This window comes from Schistocerca gregaria, unplaced genomic scaffold, assembly GCF_023897955.1.
Source record: "Schistocerca gregaria isolate iqSchGreg1 unplaced genomic scaffold, iqSchGreg1.2 ptg000378l, whole genome shotgun sequence".
In the NCBI taxonomy this organism is placed as follows: Eukaryota; Metazoa; Arthropoda; class Insecta; order Orthoptera; family Acrididae; genus Schistocerca; species Schistocerca gregaria.
This window is the reverse complement of record NW_026061824.1, coordinates 20,186,039-20,192,807: the sequence shown is the minus strand read 5'-3', so window position 1 is coordinate 20,192,807 and position 6,769 is coordinate 20,186,039.

The window sequence follows — 6,769 nt, the reverse complement described above, 5'->3', positions numbered from 1 at the left end:
AATCAGTAGTTAACATGCCTGGTTCCCCAAACAGGAGACGACTAGAAACTTCCGAAATGTGGTGGTGTAGAAGAATGCTAAAAAAGTTTTGATCGAATAGCTGATGGGGAGATACGAAATCAGATTAGGGAGCAGAGAAATTAATGGCACAAATTGACAAAAAGAAGCGATCGTGGGTAAATGTCATATTTCGATTCCACCCATCCGCTGTGACCCACGACGTTCTGCATGACGTTGATTAGTTGCATTTCGAAGGATACCAGTGGCCTTATTAAATGTTAACTGCGATTGCCTTCGTTTCTAGAGCAATTTATAATGTTCGTTAACTATGATTTTTTTCGGAATATATCGTGATGAACTCTGGGAGGAACCACAGAACACAGCTTAAATTGTCGTTGAAGAAACGAGTAGTGATTGTATTTTTATCTTTCTTATCCGACACGTTGGGGAATCCAAGGTATAATGGGGTACACAGTTGAAAACTTTGATTAAATGTACAAAATTGATAAATAAGAGAGTTACAATTTTTTATATGAACACATTATGATGTATTAATCACAAAAATACAAGAACATTGCCATAAAATAAAACAACAATATTTTCTCACTCAAAAACAGAAATTTATAACATTTGCACGCGTCACAATGGGGTGGTAAATACAAGTGATTACAAAAACGTATAAAATTATCCGAAATGCAGAAAATATTGGCTTGCTCGTTATTTTTTTTAGTTTAAAGTGAGTATTATTGTCAAACTACAGTTTTCATGAATCGTATCCTTTTCTTGAGGCTGTTTACAAAATTCACACACGGGGAGACACTCATCATCTTCGCTATCTATTCCTGCACAAGAATCGTGTGTCAGTTTTTTGCAGGTGGAACAAGCGACCCAACTTCCAACTGATTTTGAATATAACCCACCACAATATACACATTGACAGTCAGAACTTTCCTCATAATCACTCTCGTTAGTATTGTATTCTCTCTCCTTTTTTCCATTTACCTTCAGAATCTTTCTCTCTTTTTTGAGTTCTTAATTTTATTCTCTTTCGCAGAAAGTTTTCTGTTTGCTCTTTCTTCTTTGTCAATGTTCTTTTTTCTATTTCTCCCATTAATGACTTTTAACTCTTTTTTTTGTACGGCGAATCAGTTAAAACAACGTTGTTCCCCCTTTTCAGTCTCGCTCTTTTCTTGCTTTCGTTAACTTTTGACAAGAAAATCAGAATCTCAGGTGAAATATGAAATGAGGAGGTTGTGTTGTCAGTTGTCATCCAAGAGCACCCAAGATTAGAACAATTAGCCCCAATAACTTTGTTATTCTTAGGCGGCAGTTCATTGTAACAATTCGCTGAAACCTCGTCCCCTTGATTATCCAGCCCGTTTGAGTCGTCTTTTTCAGCTGGTGTGCTAGGTGAAGGCAATTCCAATTGTTCAGATATAATAACCTCTTTATCTGACGGCCTATCACATCCGCTGTCAGTTGTGTGTGCCGGGAGGAAGTGTGCGTCGTGAATATGGGTGGGTCCGTGGGCCATATTGCAGTAGCTTCGAAACCTTTAATAGCGGTTTTCATTGTTGCGCTTTAGACGAAAGCTGAACCAAAAAGCGTTGAAATTTGAAAGATAGTTACGACTTTCGCTGCATGGTTCCGTAGCCATTTTCGAAGCTGATCACTATAACGAGGATTTATAAAACAAACATCAAGCGGCTGAAGTCTGTGAGAGCAGTGTGGTGGTAAAGAAACGCCACTCTCCCTCGCGTAGTCCATAACGTCAATGTTCGTGGTATGTGCTGAGTGGCCATCTGATATAAGGAGAACTGGGACCTGCTTTGATGCCTTAGAAAATACCACTAATTGTGGAAACCATACAAAGAAGGACTCTGTGGCCATCCATGCGGTGCTGTGGACCTCAGCGCAACCTCCTGCTGCCAGTCCTAACTCAAATTATTTCTGCTTCTTCTTTCGTGGAAAAATAATCGTAGGAGGAATGTCAGCTCCGCTTGCTGACGTACTAATGAGGCTGATTGCAGTTTCGCCCCTTTCTGCAGATGTTAACGATCGCACTGGACGGTTCCCTTTGCAAGCTGCGATGTTCGATTAGTTTTTAGCATTAACCGAGACGCCTGTTTCATCACAATTAGTTATTTGAGAAGTCATTAGTTTGTGATCGTCAGTTACGTCTGTAAGCAACAAAAAAAACCTATCGACAGCTACTTTATTAAAATCCATGATTCTTGTACCAGATGTTGCTTCGGGCTTGCGAACAAACCCGCATTTGCTTCTTCATTGTTTCATGATGTAATAAAGATTTCGATTTGTTTTGCTCGAAATTTTCGAAAAGGTATCTGTGAAACGTGCAAAAATTGAAATGGCAAAACTGTGCACCTGCCGAAATACGAGTGCGTATACTCTTTTGAAAAAATGTTCCTAAACTGCTTCTGATACGCTAGAGGTTACCTCACAGTAAACAGCAATTGTAGTTGACCATTTGCCTGCACCGTATAAAGTACGGCCAATAAAATATTTTTGTAGGGAGGACACATCATCTCATCCTAAATGGAGAGTTCATCTATACGTGTAAAAGTAACCACTTGTGCCAGAGGGAAGCGTGTTGGGAGCCTTACTGTTCATGTTGTATATTAACATTACAGATAATATAAGAAAGCTCACATATTTCGAAAATGATGCCGATATCGACATTGAGGTAACAAAGGTTGTGTGAAGCGATATGCACATACAGGGGATAGTAAAAATGTGACCACCTATACTTGCATCTACATGGATACTCTGCAAATCACATTTAAGTGCCTGGCAGGTTGTTCATCGAACCACCTTCACAAGTCTCTATTATTCCAATCTCGCATAGCACCCGGAAAGAATGATCACCTGTGTCTTTCCATACGAGCTCTGACTTCCCTTATTTTATCGTTGTGGTCGTTTCTCCCTACGTAGGTCGGTGTCAACAAAATATTTTCGCATTCGGAGGAAAAAGTTGGTGATTGGAATTTCGTGAGAAGATTCCGTCACAAAGAAAAACGCTTTTCTTTTAATGATGTCCAGCCAAAATCCTGTATCATTTGTGTGACACACTCTCTCATATTTCGCGATAATAGGAGGACGTGCTGCCTTTCTTTGGACTTTTTCGATCTACTCCGTCAGTCCGATCTTTTAAGGATCCCACATTTCCCAGCAGTATTCTAAAAGAGGACGGACAAGCGTAGTGTAGGCAGTGTCCTTTGTAGGTCTGTTACGTTTTCTAAGTGTTGTGCCAATAAAACGCAGTCTTCGGTTAGCCTTAACCGCAACATTTTCTATGTGTTCTTTCCAATTTAAGTTGTTCGTTATTGTATAATAATAATGGCGTGTGACGAGGGCCTCCCATCGGGTAGATCGTTCGCCTGGTGCAAGTCTTTCGATTTGACGCCACTTCGGCGACTTGCGCGTCGATGGGGATGAAATGATGATTAGTACAACACAACACCCAGTCCCTGAGCGGAGAAAATCTCCGACCCAGCCGGGAATCTAACCCGGTCTTTTAGGATTGACAGTCTGTCGTGCTGACCACTCAGCTACCGCGGGCGGACGTTAGTTATTGTAACACCTAGTTAGTTAGTTGACTTTACGGCTTTTGGATTAGACTACAACTTCTCTGATAGTGATTCGTCCATTCTGCTTCACCAGCAATATTGCGGGATCAGTAACGACCTGATTTGCGGATATTGCGGGCGTACCTTAACTGGCTTCTGTCTTCATTGATTAACGGCTACCTTTGAAATGGTTGTACCACTCCTTTAGCCCTGCAGTACCCATTACTTTGTCCACAAACACACGATGGTTTCAACTTGAGAATCGCCAAGCTTGGAGCCAAATGTGATGTAAAGACGTCATTTTGCTCAGAATACTAAATCCAACGTGTACGACTTGCAAGTGTTCCGAAGTAGTGGAGAAAATCAGGTATGTGTGCTAAATATGCCTGATAACATGAGCCCATGCGCGCCCTGATACCATTGTTGATTTCAACAATTAAAACAGGTCGGATATTTTTTGAACAGCTCATGTATATAAGCCATCGCCAGTGATGTTGAAAGAGCAAGATACCCCTAACTACGCCAGTTGTATAGGTAGTTCGAATGGAGCGGTCTATTGTCTGACGTATCTCCATAACAGCTCCGAACCGAATACCCCAAAGTTCGACAAAAGGTTCAAATGGCTCTGAGCACTATGGGTCTTAACATCTATGGTCATCAGTCCCCTAGAACTTAGAACTACTTAAACCTAACTAACCTAAGGACATCACAAAACACCCAGCCATCACGAGGCAGACAAAATCCCTGACCCCGCCGTGAATCGAACCCGGGAACCCAGACGCGGAAAGCGAGAACGCTACCTTCACGTCAGGAATCAAGCTGAGCTCAGAAGGGCGCAATTCCGGGGCTGTCTCAGGCCGATACTGATCTTCGGCCTGACGTGGCTGCTTGTCCTGTTCCAGGGGTTGCCCCTCAGTCTGCAAGATCCGAGCAGTCGCAGAGGGTGGTCTTACTGGTAGTTGGGAGCTCCAACGTCAGGCGCGTAATGGGGCCCCTTAGGGATATGGCAGCAAGAGAGGGGAAGAAAACCAATGTGCAATCCGTGTGCATACCGGGGTGAGTCATTCCAGATGTGGAAAGGGTCCTTCCGGATGCCATGAAGGGTACAGGTTGCACCCATTTGCAGGTGGTCGCTCATGTCGACACCAATGATGTGTGTCGCTATGGATCGGAGGAAACCCTTCCTGGCTATCTGATTTGGTGAAGACTGCCAGTCTCGCTAGCCGGATGAAAGCAGAGCTCACCGCTCACCATCTGCAGCATCGTCGACAGGACTGACTGCGGGCCTTTGGTAAAGAGCTGAGTAAAGGGTCTGAATCAGAGGCTGAGATTGTTCTGTGACCGTGTGGGCTGCAGATTCCTCGACTTAAGCCATAGGGTGGTGGGGTTTCGGGTTCCGCTGGATAGGTCAGGAGTCAACTACACGCAACAAGCGGCTACACGGGTAGCAGGGGTTGTGTGGCGTGAGCTGGGCGGTTTTTTAGGTTAGATGGCATTGGGCAAGTACAGAAAGGGCGGCAGCTTCAATGAGTTCGGGGCAAAGCAGGACATGAGGGGACCAAGCAGCAATCGGTATTGTAATGGTAAACTGTAGAAGCTGCGTTGGTAAAGTACCGGAACTTCAAGCGCTGATAGAAAGTACCGAAGCTGAAATCGTTATAGGTACAGAATGCTGGCTGAAACCAGAGAGAAATTCTGCCGAAATTTTTACAAAGGTACAGACAGATATAAAGGATAGATTGCATGCAACCGGTGGTGGAGAGTTAGTCGCTGTTAGTAGAAGTTTATCCTGTAGTGAAGTAGAAGTGGATAGTTCCTGTGAATTATTATGGGTGGAGGTTACACGCAACAGCCGAGCTAGGTTAATAATTGGCTCCTTTTACCGACCTCCCGACCCAGCAGCATTAGCGGCAGAACAACTGAGAGAAAATTTGGAATACATTTCTCATCAATTTTCTCAGCATGTTATAGTCTTAGGTAGAGATTTCAATTTACCAGATATAGACTGGGACACTCAGATGTTTAGGATGGGTCGTAGGGACAGAGCGTCGAGTGAAATTATACTGAGTGCGCTATCCGAAAATTACCTCATGCAATTAAACAGAGAACCGACTCGTGGAGATGACATCTAGGACCTACTGATAACAAACAGACCCAAACTTTTCGACTCTGTATGTGCAGAACAGGGATTAGTGATCATAAGGCTGTTGCAACATCCCTGAATATGGAAGTTAATAGGAATATAAAAAGAGGGAGGAAGGCTTACGTGTTTAGCAAGGGTAATAGAAGGCAGATTTCAGTCTACCTAACAGATCAAAACGAAAATTTCTGTTCTGACACTGACAATGTTGAGTATTTTTGGAAAAAGTTCAAGGCAATCGTAAAATGCGTTTTAGACAGGTACGTGTAGAGTAAAACTGTGAGGGACGGGATAAACCCACCGTGGTTCAACAACAAAGTTAGGAAACTACTGCGAAAGCAAAGACAGCTTCACTCCAAGTATAAACGCAGCCAAAACCTCTCAGACAAACAGAAGCTAAACGATGTCAAAGTTAGCGTAAGGAGGGCTATGCGTGAAGCGTTCAGTGAATTCGAAAGTAAAATTCTATGTACCGACTTGACAGAATATCCTAGAAAGTTCTGGTCTCAATTTAAATCAGTAAGTGGTTGGAAACAGCATGTCCAGACACTCCGGGGTGATGATGGCATTGAAACAGAGGATGACAGGCGTAAAGCTGAAATACTAAACACCTTTTTCCAAAGATATTTCATAGAGGAAGACCGCACTGCAGTTCCTTCTCTAAATCCTAGCACAAACGAGAAAATGGCTGACATCGAAATAAGTGTCCAAGGAGTAGAAAAGCAACTGGAATCACTCAACAGAGGAAAGTCCACTGGACCTGACGGGGTACCAATTCGATTCTACACAGTACGCGAAAGAACTTGCCCTCCCTTCTAACAGCCGTGTACCGCCAGTCTCTAGGGGAACGGAAGGCTCCAAATGATTGGAAAAGAGCACAGGTAGTCCGAGTCTTCAAGAAGGGTCGTAGAGCAGATGCGCAAAACTATAGACCTATATCTCTGACGTCGATCTGTTGTAGAATTTTAGAACATGTTTTTTGCTCGAGTATCATGTCGTTTTTGGAAACCCAGAATCTACTCTGTAGGAATCAACATGGATT